Source organism: Triticum dicoccoides, chromosome 5A (assembly GCF_002162155.2).
Source record: "Triticum dicoccoides isolate Atlit2015 ecotype Zavitan chromosome 5A, WEW_v2.0, whole genome shotgun sequence".
NCBI lineage: Eukaryota > Viridiplantae > Streptophyta > Magnoliopsida > Poales > Poaceae > Triticum > Triticum dicoccoides.
Window position 1 is genome coordinate 463,899,436 of NC_041388.1, and position 16,406 is coordinate 463,915,841.

The following is a 16,406-nucleotide window of genomic DNA, read 5'->3' on the forward strand; positions in this document are numbered from 1 at the left end:
AAGAAGACGGAGGACGTACTTGCTACACATTTCTTTTGGCCAAAGATGAGACGGGATGTTGAGCGTTTTATTGCTCGATGCACTACATGTCAAAAAGCTAAGTCATGACTCAATCCTCATGGTTTATATATGCCTTTGCCTGTACCTAGTGTTCCTTGGGAGGATATATCTATGGACTTTGTTTTAGGTTTACCTCGAACAAAGAAGGGGAGGGATAGCATATTTGTTGTCGTGGATAGATTCTCGAAAATGGCACACTTTATACCATGTCATAAAAGCGATGATGCTGTTAATGTTGCTGGTTTGTTCTTTCGTGAAATTATTCGCTTGCATGGTGTGCCACATACTATTGTTTCAGATCATGATACTAAATTTCTTAGCCACTTTTGGAGATGTTTATGGGCTAAGTTGGGGACTAAACTGCTTTTTAGTACTACTTGTCACCCCCAAACTGATGGACAAACTGAAGTAGTCAATAGAACGTTGTCTACTATGCTTAGGGCTGTTTTGAAGAATAATAAGAAAATGTGGGAGGAATGCTTGCCTCATATTGAATTTTCTTATAATCGTTCATTGCATTCTACTACTAAGATGTGCCCTTTCGAAGTTGTGTATGGTTTCCTACCTCGTGCACCTATTGATTTGTTGCCTCTTCCATCTTCGGAGAAGGTTAATTTTGATGCTAAACAACATGCTGAATTGATTTTAAAGATGCATGAGTTAACTAAGGAAAACATTGGGCGTATGAATGCTAAATATAAACTTGCTGGAGATAAGGGTAGAAAACATGTTGTGTTTGCACCTGGAGATCTTGTTTGGTTACATTTGCGTAAGGATAGATTTCCTGATTTGCGCAAATCAAAGCTAATGCCATGTGCTGATGGTCCCTTTAAGGTGTTAGACAAAATAAATGATAATGCATATAAACTTGAGCTGCCTGCAGATTTTGGGGTTAGTCCCACTTTTAACACTGCAGATTTGAAGCCTTATTTGGGTGAGGAAGATGAGTTTCCGTCGAGGACGACTTCATTTCAAGAAGGGGAGGATGATGAGGACATCAATACCATTGTTACACCCACAGCCCCTACTGCTACATATACGGGACCAATTACTAGAGTTCGCGCACGCCAATTAAATTATCAGGTACTTTCGTTTCTTGGTAATGATTCTAATGTTCATGAGAATATGATGCTGCCTAAATTGGATACATTTGTTTTGCTTACAAATGAAGGGCCTAGCTTGGAGAAGGATGAACATTGGAGCAAGAACAAGCATGGAGATGATGCCATGCGCAAGGGGAACAAGAACGGAGTTACAGGTGATGATTTCAGGACTTTGAAGCCACCATAATGGGTGCATGAAGCCTTGGACGAAATATACAAGATGCCACTTCATAAATTTCGTCCCGAGGCTATTATAGGTGCTGCGTCACCTTTTTATTGGGCCAGGCCCATGTAATTTCGAAATACATAGGTATAGGCTAATTTTAGAGTCCGTATGTGTGGGGAAACAAGAGATAGGGTTGATTTCGGACCCCTCCGCCAAGGGCCACGAAATTCCCCCTCTCTTCCTCCATATATACAGCCCTTAGGGCACCGTTTAGACTTTGGGTTTTGTTTAGATTAAAAGTTCGCCATAGCTGCAACTTCGCGTACTTCGTTTTTGTTCAACGACCAGACAAAGGCGTCACCGAACCCCACCTTGATCAATAAAGCTTTCATCTTATATTCGCAATATCCAGATTGCAATCTTAGTTTCTTGCTTGTTCTTCGTTTGCTCGAAGGAAACAGACCCTCGTGGTCAGGTTGATCGTGCTCCGGCGTGGTCAATAACCTCTCGGAGTTGGTTTAGCGATTGCTAAGGCGCGACGTCCTCGCACGTTCGTAGTCGGATCGTCAAAGTCGACTTCCACCAAAGCGATATCCATCATCTCATCGAAAGACGGGACACCTTTGCCTCTATCACTTCACCAACAACTTCACCGCCATCATCACCAACTCTTCCCCCCTCTATGCAGTGGTGTAACCTCTCTCTTACCCGTTGTAATCTCTACTTAAACATGGTGCTCAACGCTATATATTATTTCCCAATGATGTATGGCTATCCTATGATGTTTGAGTAGATCTATTTTGTCCTATGGGCTATTTGATGATCAAGATTGGCTTGAGTTACATGTTTTATTATTGGTGCTGTCCTATGGTGCTCTCCGTGTCGCGCAAGCATGAGGGATCCCCGCTGTAGGGTGTTGCAATACGTTCATGATTCGCTTATAGTGGGTTGCGTGAGTGACTGAAACACAAGCCCGAGTAAGGGGGTTGTTGCGTATGGGATAAAGAGGACTTGATGCTTTAATGCTATGGTTGGGTTTTACCTTAATGATCTTTAGTAGTTGCGGATGCTTGCTAGAGTTCCAATCATAAGTGCATATGATCCAAGTAGAGAAATTATGTTAGCTTATGCCTCTCCCTCATATAAAATTGCAATAATGATTACCGGTCTAGTTATCGATTGCCTAGGGACAAATAACTTTCTCGTAACAACAAGCTCTCTACTAAAACTAACTTAGTTGTGTCCTTATCTAAACAGCCCCTACTTTTTATTTACGTGCTCTTTATTATCTTGCAAACCTATCCAAAAACACCTACATAATACTTCTAGTTTCATACTTGTTCTAGGTAAAGCGAACGTCAAGCGTGCGTAGAGTTGTATCGGTGGTCGATAGAACTTGAGGGAATATTTGTTCTACCTTTAGCTCCTCGTTGGGTTCGACACTCTTACGTATTGAAAACTGTTGCGATCCCCAATACTTGTGGGTTATCAAGACCTTTTTCTGGCGCCGTTGCCAGGGAGCAATAGCGTGGGGTGAATATTCTCGTGTGTGTGTTTCTTTGCTTTATCACTAAGTAATTTTTATTTGTTGTTCTTAGTTGTTCTTTATCTTTAGTTATGGATATGGAACACGAAATACCAAAAAAAATAGGTGTACTTTCTGCTCATGGAGATGGGGAACCTCCTAAAACCCTCGATGCTGGTTATGTGAAAGATATTATGTACTACTTTCATAATCCTGAGAAAACCCCATTCAATTATGTCATGGGAGTAACGTTGGATCAACGTGAATACTTTAGGGATTACCGCTTGACACAAAAAGGGAAACTATTATGGGATCAAATTCATATATTGAATTGGTATGCTAGGCAACTATGCTTGAGATATGATTATACTTGTTGCTCTAGGATGAAGGCTCCACACCTTCCCTTTTTATGCGAATTTAATGATAATAAAACCTTAGCTTCTTATTCTAATGGTATATATGATTACTATGATGTGGAACAAATAGAAGAAATTGTTTCTTTTATGGGTGCTTATGAAATTGAATCTATGTTTAAAGAGTTTGAAGATTTTGATGATTCGGTTTATAGACCTAAAAATTTAGCTAACCTGAAATATTGTTATGAGAATTATGAATACAATTACCAAATTAATGCGATTATTGAGAAAGTCTCCGATGTCCAAGAAGAGATTAATATTTTGCAGGAATATATGGAAGAAGAAGTTGATGAAACTGTGAGCTCATTGGATGAAAAAGATGAGGAAGAGAGCGAAGAACAAAAGGAGGAAGAGCGGATTGATCACCCATGCCCACCTTCTAATGAAAGTAACTCTTCAACTCATACATTGTTTAATTCCCCTTCATGCTTACCGAAGGATGAATGCTATGATAATTACTATGAACCCGTTGATTCTTTTGAAATATCCCTTTTTGATGATGCTTGCTATGCTTGTGGCCAAGATGTCAATATGAATTATGCTTATGGAGATGAACTTGCTATAGTTCCTTATGTTAAACATGAAATTGTTGCTATTGCACCCATGCATGATAGTCCTATTATCTTTTTGAATTCTCCCAACTACACTATATCGGAGAAGTTTACCCATATTAAGGAATATATTGATGCGTTGCCTTATACCGTTGCACATGATGATTTTGATGAATATAATATGCACATGCTTGCTGCTCCTACTTGCAATTATTATGAGATAGGAACTATATCTCCACCTCTCTATGTTTCCAATATGATAAAATTGCAAGAAACTGTTTATACTATGCATTGGCCTTTATTATGTGTGCATGAATTGTTCTTTTATGACATGTCGATGCATAGGAAGAGAGTTAGAATTCGTAATTACATGATATATGTTGCTTTGTGCTCACTACTAAATTACAAATCATGGTTAATTAAAATTGGCTTTGATATACCTTGGGATCCGGGTGGATTCATTACTTGAGCACTATATGCCTAGCTTAATGGCTTTAAAGAAAGCGCTGCCAGGGAGACAACCCGGAAGTTTTAGAGATTCATTTATTTATGTCGAGTGCTTTTATATAGTTTAAAAACAACAAAATAAAGAGGGGAACCCAAAACTTTTTCAAAAAGGAAAGTGAAAGTGAGAAAGACAAGCATTGTTGAAGTGGGGGAGCTCCTTGAACTTCGTTCATGCTCACGGCAACTTTGTGAATCTTGATTACAGAAACTTTTCAACAAAAATAATTATCCCCTTGTACAATTCCATTGTATTATAAAAGTAATGTGCCATGGTTTTCCTTTAGGATGTTTACTTTGCTTGTTGGTTTGTACGGTGCAGGACAGAAACTTTGGATGTAGTGCACGATTTTACATTTTTAGCTGGAACGTCAAATGGTTCTGATTATTTTTGCACTGTCTTTATATACAAATTTTTTATTGTTCCTAATTTTGGTAGAATTTATCAAGTACCAGAGGTATGGTGAATGTGCATATTATTACAGAGTGTTCTATTTTAGACAGATTCTGTTTTTGATGCATAGTTTGCTTGTTTTGATGAAACTGTCAATTTATATCAGTGGATTAAGCCATGAAAAAGTTATATTACTGTAGACACAATGAAAAAACAAAATATGAATTGGTTTGCAACAATACTTAGAGTAGTGATTTGCTTTATTATACTAACGGATCTTACCGAGTTTTCTGTTGAAGTTTTGTGTGGATGAAGTGTTTGATGATCGAGAAGGTCTCGATGTGAGAAGAAGGAAGAGAGGCAAGAGCTCAAGCTTGGGGGTGCCCGAGGCACCCCAAGTAAATATTCAAGGAGACTCAAGCGTATAAGCTTGGGGATGCCCTGGAAGGCATCCCATCTTTCTTCAACAAGTATCGGTATGTTTTCGGATTCGTTTCGTTCATGCGATATGTGCAATCTTGGAGCGTCTTTTGCATTTAGTTTTCATTTTTCTTTTACGCACCATGCTGGTATGAGATAGTCCTTGGTTGATTTATAGAATGCTCATTGCACTTCACTTATATATTTTGAGTATGGCTTTATAGAATGCTTCATGCGCTTCACTTATATCATTTGAAGTTTGGATTGCCTGTTTCTCTTTATATAGAAAACCGCCATTTGTAGAATGCTCTTTTGCTTCACTTATATTTGTTAGAGCGTGGGCATATATTTTGTAGAAAGAATTAAACTCTCTTGCTTCACTTATATCTATTTAGAAAGATGACAGGAACTGGTTATTCACATGGTTAGTCATAAAATCCTACATAAAACTTGTAGATCACTGAATATGATATGTTTGCTTCCTTGCAATAGTTTTGCGATATAAAGATGGTGATATTAGAGTCTTGCTAGTGGGTAGTTGTGGATTAGTAGAAATACTTGTGTTGAGGTTTGTGATTCCTGTAGCATGCACGTATGGTGAACCGTTATGTAATGAAGCCGGAGCATGATCTATTTATTGATTGTCTTCCTTATGAGTGGCGGTCAGGGACGAGCGATGGTCTTTTCCTACCAATCTATCCCCCTAGGAGCATGCGCGTAGTACTTTGTTTTGATGACTAATAGATTTTTGCAATAAGTATGTGAGTTCTTTATGACTAACGTTGAGTCCATGGATTATACACACTCTCACCCTTCCACCATTGCTAGCCTCTCTAGTATCGCGCAACTTTCGCAGGTACCTTAAACCCACCATATACCTTCCTCAAAATAGCCACCATACCTACCTATCATGGCATTTCCATAGCCATTCCGAGATATATTGCCATGCAACTTCCATCATCATCATATACATGACTTGAGCACTCATTGTCATGCTGCTTTGCACGATCGTAAGATAGCTAGCATGATGTTTTCATGGCTTGTCCATTTTTTGATGTCATGGCTACGCTAAATCATTGCACATCCCGGTACACCGCCGGAGGCATTCATATAGAGTCATATCTTTGTTCTAGATATCGAGTTGTAATATTGAGTTGTAAGTAAATAAAAGTGTGATGATCATCATCATTAGAGCATTGCCCCAGTGAGGAAAGGATGATGGAGACTATGATTCCCCCACAAGTCGGGATGAGACTCTGGACGAAAAAAATAATAAAAAAATATAAAAAGAGAAAGGCCAAAAAAGAGAAGGCCCAAAAAAGGATAAAAAAGAAAATAAAAAAATGAGAGAAAATGAGAGAAGGGCTAATGCTACTATCCTTTTTTTCACACTTGTGCTTCAAAATAGCACCTTGTTCTTCATATAGAGAGACTCTTGAATTATCACTTTCATATACTAGTGGGAATTTTCATTATAGAACTTGGCTTGTATATACCGATGATGGGCTTCCTCAAACGCGTGAGGTCTTCATGAGCAAGCAAGTTGGATGCACACCCACTTAGTTTTCAGTCTGAGCTTTCATACACTTATAGCTCTTAGTGCATCCGTTGCATGGCAATCCTTACTCACTCACATTGATATCTATTGATGGGCATCTCCATAGCCCATTGATACGCCTAGTTGATGTGAGACTATCTTCTCCTTTTTGTCTTCTCCACAACCCCCACCATCATATTCTATTCCACCTAGAGTGTTATGTCCATGGATCACACTCATGTATTGCGTGAAAGTTGAAAAGGTTTGAGAACGTCAAAAGTATGAAACAATTGCTTGGCTTGTCATCGGGGTTGTGCATGATGTGAATATTTTGTGTGGTGAAGATGGAGCATAGCCAGACTATATGATTTTGTAGGGATAACTTTCTTTGGCCAGGTTATTTTGAAAAGACATGATTGCTTTATTAGTAGGCTTGAAGTATTATTGTTTTTATGTCAAATGATAGACTATTGCTTTGAATCACTCGTGTCTTAATATTCATGACATGATTAGATATGTGATCAAGATTATGCTAGGTAGCATTCCACATCAAAAATTATCTTTTTTATCATTTACCTACTCGAGGACGAGCAGGAATTAAGCTTGGGGATGCTGATACGTCTCCGTTGTATCTATAATTTTTTATTGTTCCATGCCAATATTCTACAACTTTCATATACTTTTGGCAACTTTTTATACTATTTTTGGGACTAACATATTGATCGAGTGCCCAGTGCCAGTTCCTGTTTGTTGCATGTTTTTTGTTTTGCAGAATATCCATATCAAACGGAGTCCAAACGGGATAAAAACTGACGGAGAATTTTTTTGGAATATATATGATTTTGGGGAAGAAAAATCCACGCAAGACGATGCCCGAGGGGGCCACGAGGCAGGGGGCGCGCCTTAGGGGGGCAGGCGCGCCCCTGACCCTCGTGGCCACCCCGTAAGGCGGTTGATGCCCTTCTTTCGCCGCAAGAAAGCTAATATCCAGATAGAGATCGTGTTAAAATTTCAGCCCAACCGGAGTTACGGATCTCCGGGAATATAAGAAACGGTGAAAGGGAAGAATCTGAGAACGCAGAAACAGAGAGAGACAGAGCGACAGATCCAATCTCGGAGGGGCTCTCGCCCCTCCCACGCCATGGAGGCCATGGACCAGAGGGGAAACCCTTCTCCCATCTAGGGAGAAGGTTAAGGAAGAAGAATAAGGAGGGGGCTCTCTCTCCCTCGCTTCTGGTGGCACCAGAGTGCCACCGGGGGCCATCATCATCACCGCAATCTTCACCAACAACTTCACCGCCATCATCACCAACTCTTCCCCCCTCTATGCAGCAGTGTAACCTCTCTCTTACCCGCTGTAATCTCTACTTAAACATGGTGCTCAACGCTATATATTATTTCCCAATGATGTATGATTATCCTATGATGTTTGAGTAGATCTGTTTTGTCCTATGGGCTATTTGATGATCAAGATTGGCTTGAGTTCCATGTTTTATTATTGGAGCTGTCCTATGGTTCTCTCTGTGTCGCGCAAGAGTGAGGGATCCCCGCTGTAGGGTGTCGCAATACGTTCATGATTCGCTTATAGTGGGTTGCGTGAGTGACTGAAACACAAACCCGAGTAAGGGGGTTGTTGCGTATGGGATAAAGAGGACTTGATGCTTTAATGCTATGGTTGGGTTTTACCTTAATGATCTTTAGTAGTTGCGGATGCTTGCTAGAGTTCCAATCATAAGTGCATATGATCCAAGTAGAGAAAGTATGTTAGCTTATGCCTCTCCCTCATATAAAATTGCAATAATGATTACTGGTCTAGTTATCGATTGCCTAGGGACAAATAACTTTCTCGTAACAACAAGCTCTCTACTAAAACTAACTTAGTTGTGTCCTTATCTAAACAGCCCCTACTTTTTATTTACATGCTCTTTATTATCTTGCAAACCTACCCAAAAACACCTACATAATACTTCTAGTCTCATACTTGTTCTAGGTAAAGCGAACTTCAAGCGTGCGTAGAGTTGTATCGGTGGTCGATAGAACTTGAGGGAATATTTGTTCTGCCTTTAGCTCCTTGTTGGGTTCGACACTCTTACGTATCGAAAACTGTTGGGATCCCCTATACTTGTGGGTTATCAAGATGCACCATGATCCAAATTTTCAATAGCCCTGGCATTTCACTCCCGCGTAGTAAAATTTTCAGTAGCAGTGTCATTTCCTCAAACACACCCACGCCCCCCTCCACACACACACACACCAAAAACTCCTCAGGCGCGCACGCGCGCACACACACACACACCCTCCCACCACAACCCCTCCCCTCGCTCGAAACCCTAGCATGGTCGTCAGCCGTCGCGGCAAGGCCTCCATTGTCAACATCTGCCAGTTTGTCCGTGTAGCTTACCCACCGATCTCTATACCCAGGCCGCCCTGAGTTTCTTAGATGATGCGTGTCAAACACCCCCTTTCCCACTGATCCCCATCCCCCACTCCAGAGCATCGCAGCCTAAGCCCGGCTACGCTTCCCGTGGAGCTCAACGAGCGATTGGCCCAAAAGACATGTATCGCGGTCTCTTCGCCCGACGTCGCTGAGGTGGCCGCCGAGGAAGCTGACCACCAGTACTAGCCGCAGGCACTCAATCAGCAAGCTAGAGTATGCGGGTATGTCGTGGACGCCAACTACTACATCGAGGTCATCGACAGCGACAACCTGATGCGGGCTATATCACAGGTTAAGTGGCCCACCCCCAACTCCTTGGGTTCAACCGCCGTCGATCTCATCCATGGCCCCGCCGTTGATGTCCTCTAGCTCCCTGTCAAGAATTTGCCATCCTACATCACCATCGAGCCCCTTTTGTCATTTCTGAAGGACACGTTCTGCGACGCTGGCTTGGGATCAACATCTTCCAAGTCAGACCTCATCGACGGCGACCACGAGGAGGGCACCCTCTCCGGCTCTTCCAAGGGGAAAGATCCCATCTGTTCTTCCAAGGGGAAAGATCCCGTCTGCGACATCAGGGAGGGCACCCTACAGCCGTGCTCTTCCAAGGGAAAGGATCCCATCTGCGACAACATGGAGCGCATCAGGGGTCCATGGTCTTCCCACGGGGACGAGCCCATCTGTGACAAGTGAGGAAACCCATGATTTGTTTTGCATTGCCTCTTCCCAGGGGGGGACCCATGATTTGTTTTGTCGAGTCCCTTTTGTAGTGTAGTGAGAATATGTCCAGTTTTAATTGCTATATTTGGTTGTTTGCAGTATGCCTTGTTTATTTTAGTTGTTCACAACGTGATGCTCTGTTATAGTTAGCATATGCCTCTTTTAAAGTTTTTTGATTGTTCGGTTGTTTTTAGTTAGCATATGTCCAGTTTCAAATGCTATCTTTGGTTGTTCGTAGTATGCCTTGTTTATTCTAGTTATCACAACGTGATGTTCTATATGTGTAATTATGAACTATGCAGTTCAATTTCATCAATACCAGTTTCAATAATATACTATGAATGGCTACATTTGGTTGCTGCATCTTTTAGTTAACATGCCTTTCCATTTTTATTTAACAATAACCAGTGTACTTAGACCAGCACAATACTCGTTTGAATGACTATGTTTGCTTGTTGTTAAATTTTAGGCATGTTGTAGTTAACACACCTTTCCACTTGTTTTGCTTTAGTAGCGTGCTTAAACCTGCACACTGAAGCTATCTTTTGGAGATTATTTTGTCTGTCATGGATATATTTTGTTGGTGTTTAGCCTATTGTGCTTAACATGCCTCTCGATGTACCTACATAGGACAATTTTGGGAATGACTGTTGTTGTCCATCGAGGTTAGTTTCATCCCATGGCTTATATATACTTACTGTTTAGGATATCGGTAACTGGTACCATATAGGTCGAGGGCTGATAAGGGACTAATTGGTGAATCGGACTTTTAACTAAATATATCTGTAACCCATTTATCGTTAGGTTAACTAGGGTCATATGTAATATATCTGAGGCTGCATAGCAACATGCACTGTACTTAATGTCTAAATATGCAATCCTAGACTACATAGCAACAAGGAAGAGTGTTACCTTAATGTTCTGATGATGTCTAGATATACGTAGAAGAAGAAGAAGAAGAAGAAGAAGAAGAAGAAGAAGAACAACAACAACCCACCACCACCACCTCCAGTTGACAACTTATCCCGTTTTCTTAGGTTGAATCCGCCAGTGTTTTCCAGTAGCACCGAGTCAATTGTTGCTGATGACTAGCTATGCAGGATTGGAAGGGAGTTGACCACCACAGGTTGAACAGATGCTGAGAAGGTGCGCTTTGCTGCACATCAATTGGATGGACCTGCAGCCTCATGGTGGGAGAATTACACAGCCACTTTCCCTATAGCCAATGTCACTTGGGATCAGTTTTAGCAAACATTCTGCACTGCACATGTCTCAACATGAGCAATGAGCATGAAGAATCGTGAGTTTCGCAACTTACGCAAGGGAAATCGTACTATGGGGCAGTGCGTGGATGAGTTCAGCAAGTTAGCCCTCCACCCTGGGCGCGCCCTCCACCCCCCTGGGCGCGCCCTCCACCCTCATGGGCCCTCTATTGCTCCACCGACGTACTTCTTCCTCCTATATATATCCACGTACCCCCCAAACATCTAGGAGCACCATGAAAACCTAATTCCACCGCCGCAACCTTCTATACCCAAGAGATCCCATCTTGGGGCCTTTTTCGGAGCTCCACCGGAGGGGGCATTCATCACGGAGGGCCTCTACATCAACTCCATGGCCTCTCTGGTGATGTGTGAGTAGTTTACTTCAGACCTACGGGTCCATAGTTATTAGCTAGATGGCTTCTTCTCTCTCTTTGGATCTCAATACAAAGTTCTCCTCGATTCTCTTGGAGATCTATTCGATGTAATCTTCTTGTGCAGTGTGTTTGCCTAGATCCGACGAATTGTGGGTTTATGATCCAGATTATCTATGAACAATATTTGATTCTCCTCTGAATTCTTTTATGTATGATTGGTTTATCTTTGCAAGTCTCTTCGAATTATCAGTTTGGTTTGGCCTACTAGATTGATCTTTCTTGCAATGGGAGAAGTGCTTAGCTTTGGGTTCAATCTTGCGGTGCTCGATCCCAGTGACAGAAAGGGAACCGACACATATTGTATTGTTGCCATCGAGGATAAAAGGATGGGGTTTATATTATATTGCATGAGTTTATCCCTCTACATCACGTCATCTTCCTTAAAGCATTACTTTGTTCTTATGAACTTAATACTCTAGATGCATGCTGGATAGCGGTCGATGTGTGGAGTAATAGTAGTAGATGCAGAATCGTTTCGGTCTACTTGTCTCGGACGTGATGCCTATATACATGATCATACCTAGATATTCTCATAACTATGCTCGGTTCTATCAATTGCTCGACAGTAATTCGTTTACCCACCGTAATACTTATGCTCTTGAGAGAAGCCACTAGTGAAACCTATGGCCCCCGGGTCTATCTTCCATCATATTAATCTTCCAACACTTAGTTATTTCCTTTGCCGTTTATTTTACCTTGCATCTTTATTTCTCTTTATCATAAAAATACCAAAAATATTATCTTATCATATCTATCAGATCTCACTCTCGTAAGTGACCGTGAAGGACTTGACAACCCCTTTATCGCGTTGGTTGCAAGGTTCTTATTTGTTTGTGTAGGTGCGTGGGACTTGAGCGTGATCTCCTACTAGATTGATACCTTGGTTCTCAAAAACTGAGGGAAATACTTACGCTACTTTGTTGCATCACCCTTTCCTCTTCAAGGGAAAACCAACGCAGTGCTTAAGAGGTAGCAAGAAGGATTTCTGGCGCCGTTGCCGGGGAGATTCACGCCAAGTCAAGTCAAGATTTTACTCCCACATCGAGTCATTTCTGGTGCCATTACCAAGTCAAAATATACCAAGTACCCATCAGAAACTCTTATCCCTCGCATTACATTATTTGACATTTGCCTCTCGTTTTCCTCTCCCCCACTTCACCCTTGCCGTTTTATTCGCCCTCTCTCTTCGTCCCCCTTCTCTTTCCCTATTTGCCTCTTTTTGCCCGTTTCTTGTTTGCTTGTGTGTTGGATTGCTTGCTTTTCACGATGGCTCAAGATAATACTAAATTGTGTGACTTTGCCAATACCAACAACAATGATTTTCTTAGCACTCCGATTGCTCCTCTTACCGATGCTGAATCTTGTGAAATTAATGCTGCTTTGTTGAATCTTGTCATGAAAGATCAATTCATTGGCCTTCCTAGTGAAGATGCCGCTACCCGTCTAAACAACTTTGATGATTTGTGTGATATGCAAAAGAAGAAAGATGTGGATAATGATATTGTTAAATTGAAGCTATTCCCGTTTTCTCTTAGAGATCGTGCTAAAGCTTGGTTTTCGTCTTTGCCTAAAAATAGTATTGATTCATGGAATAAGTGCAAAGATGCTTTTATCTCTAAGTATTTTCCTCCCGCTAAGATCATCTCTCTTAGAAAATATATTATGAATTTTATGCAACTTGATCATGAACATGTTGCACAATCTTGGGAGAGGATGAAATTAATGATACGTAATTGCCCTACACATGGTTTGAATCTTTTGGATGATTATACAAAACTTTTATGCCGGATTGAATTTTGCTTCTAGAAATCTTTTAGATTCGGCCGTGGGAGGCACTTTTATGGAAATCACTTTAGGAGAAGCTACTAAACTCCTAGATAATATTATGGTTAATTATTCTCGACGGCACACTGAAAGATCTACTAATAAAAATGTGCATGCAATTGAAGAGATTAATGTTTTGTGTGGAAAGATGGATGAACTTATGAAATTGTTTGCTAATAAGAGTGCTCCTACTGATCCTAATGCTATGCCTTTGTCTACTTTGATTGAGAATAATAATGAATCTATGGATGTGAATTTTGTTGGTAGGGACAATTTTGGTAATAACGCGTATAGAGGTAATTTTAATCCTAGGTCGTTTCCTAATAATTCCTCTAATAATTATGGTAATTCCTACAACAATTCCTATGGAAATTATAATAAGATGCCCTCTGATTTTGAATCTAATATTAAAGAATTTATTACTTCGCAAAAGAGTTTCAATGCTTTGATTGAAGAAAAATTGCTTAAGATTGATGAGTTGGCTAGGAACCTTGATAGAATTTCTCTTGATGTTGATTCTTTGAAACTTAGATTTATTCCACCTAAGCATGATATCAATGAGTCTCTCAAAGCCATTAGAATTTCCATTGATGAGTGCAAAGAAAGAACCGCTAGGATGCGTGCTAAGAAAGATTGCTTTATAAAAGCGTATTCTTCTAGTTTTCATGATAATAAAGATGAAGATCTAAAAGTTATTGATGTGTCCCCTATTAAATCTTTGTTTTGCAATATGAATCTTGATGATGATGGGACTGAAGATGAGCCACCTTTACCTAGAAGGCGTTCCAAAAATTTGGAGTTTTTAGATCTTGATGCTAAAATTGTTTAAAGTGGGATTGAAGAGGTTAAAACTTTAAATATCAATGAACCCACTATTTTGTATTTCAAGGAATTTAATTATGATAATTGCTCTTTGATAGATTGTATTTCCTTATTGCAATCTGTGCTAAACTCTCCTCATGCTTATAGTCAAAATAAAGCTTTTACTAAACATATCGTTGATGCTTTGATGCAATCTTATGAAGAAAAACTTGAGTTGGAAGTTTCTATCCCTAGAAAAATTTATGATGAGTGGGAACCTACAATAAGAATTAAAATTAAAGATCATGAGTGCTATGCTTTGTGTGATTTGGGTGCTAGTGTTTCCACGATTCCAAAAACTTTGTGTGATTTGCTAGGTTTCCGTGATTTTGATGATTGTTCTTTAAACTGCACCTTGCGGATTCCACTATTAAGAAACCTATGGGAAGAATTAATGATGTTCTTATTGTTGCAAATAGTAACTATGTGCCCGTAGATTTCATTGTTCTTGATATAGATTGCAATCCTTCATGTCCTATTATTCTTGGTAGACCTTTCCTTAGAACGATTGGTGCAACTATTGATATGAAGGAAGGGAATATTAGATTCCAATTTCCATTAAGGAAAGGCATGGAACTCTTACCTAGAAATAAAATTAAATTACCATATGAATCTATTATGAGAGCCACTTATGGATTGCCTACCAAAGATGGCAATACATAGATCTATCTTCGCTTTTATGCCTATCTAGGGAAGTTAAACGATAGCGCTTGTTGGGAGGCAACCTAATTTTATTTTTATTCCTTACTTTTTGCTCTTGTTTAGTAAGAAATAATTTATCTAGCCTCTGTTTTGGTTGTATTTTTGTGTTTAATTAGTGTTTGTGCCAAGTAGAACCGTTGGGAAGACTTGGGGAAAGTCTTTTTGATCTTGCTGTAGAAAACAGAAACTTTAGCGCTCACAAGAATTGCTGCCATTTTTATTTGGAAGGTGAATTTAGTTAATTATTTTTTCAGAGGATTAATAGATAAATTCCTCACGTCCATCAATTTATGTTAGAATTTTTGGTGTTCCAGAACTTGCGTTAGCTACAGATTACTACAGACTGTTCGGTTTTTGACAGATTCTGTTTTTCTTGTGTTGTTTGCTTATTTTGATGAATCTATGGCTAGTAAAAGAGTTTATAAACCATAGAGAAGTTGGAATACAGTAGGTTTAACACCAATATAAATAAAGAATGAGTTCATTACAGTCCCTTGAAGTGGTGTTTTGTTTTCTTTCGCTAACGGAGCTCACGAGATTTTCTATTTTGAGTTTTGTGATGTGAAGTTTTCAGGTTTTGGGTAAAGATTTGATGGATTATGGAACAAGCAGTGGAAAGAGACTAAGCTTGGGGATGTCCATGGTACCCCAAGGTAAAATTAAAGGACACAAAAAAGCCTAATCTTGGGGATGCCCCGGAAGGCATCCCCTCTTTCGTCTTCGTCTATCGGTAACTTTACTTGGAGCTATATTTTTATTCACCAGATGATATGTGTTTTGCTTGGATCGTCTTGTATGATTTGAGTCTTGCTTTTTAGTTTACCACAATCATCCTTTCTGTACACACCTTTTGAGAGAGACTCACATGAATTGAAAATTATTAGAATACTCTATGTCCTTCACTTATATATTTTGAGCTATATAGTTTTTGCTATAGTGCTTCACTTATATCTTTTAGAGCACGGTGGTGGATTTGTTTTATAGAAACTATTGTTCTCTCATGCTTCACTTATATAATTTTGAGAGTCCTTAAGAACAACATGGAAATTTTCTATAATATAAAAACTTTCATATAAGTGCATTGAATACTATGAGAAGTTTGATTCTTGATAATTGTTTTGAGATATGGAGATGGTGATAGTTGAGTAGTTGTGAATTTGAGAAATACTTGTGTTGAAGTTTGTGATTCACGTAGCATGCACGTATGGTGAACCGTTATGTGTTGAAGTTGGAGCATGATTTATTTATTGATTGTCTTCCTTATGAGTGGCGGTCGGGGACGAGCGATGGTCTTTTCCTACCAATCTATCCCCCTAGGAGCATGCGTGTAATACTTTGTTTCGATAACTAATAGATTTTTGCAATAAGTATGTGAGTTCTTTATGACTAATGTTGAGTCCATGGATTATACGCACTCTCACCCTTCCACCATTGCTAGCCTCTCTAGTATCGCACAACTTTCGCCGGTACCATAAACCCACCATATA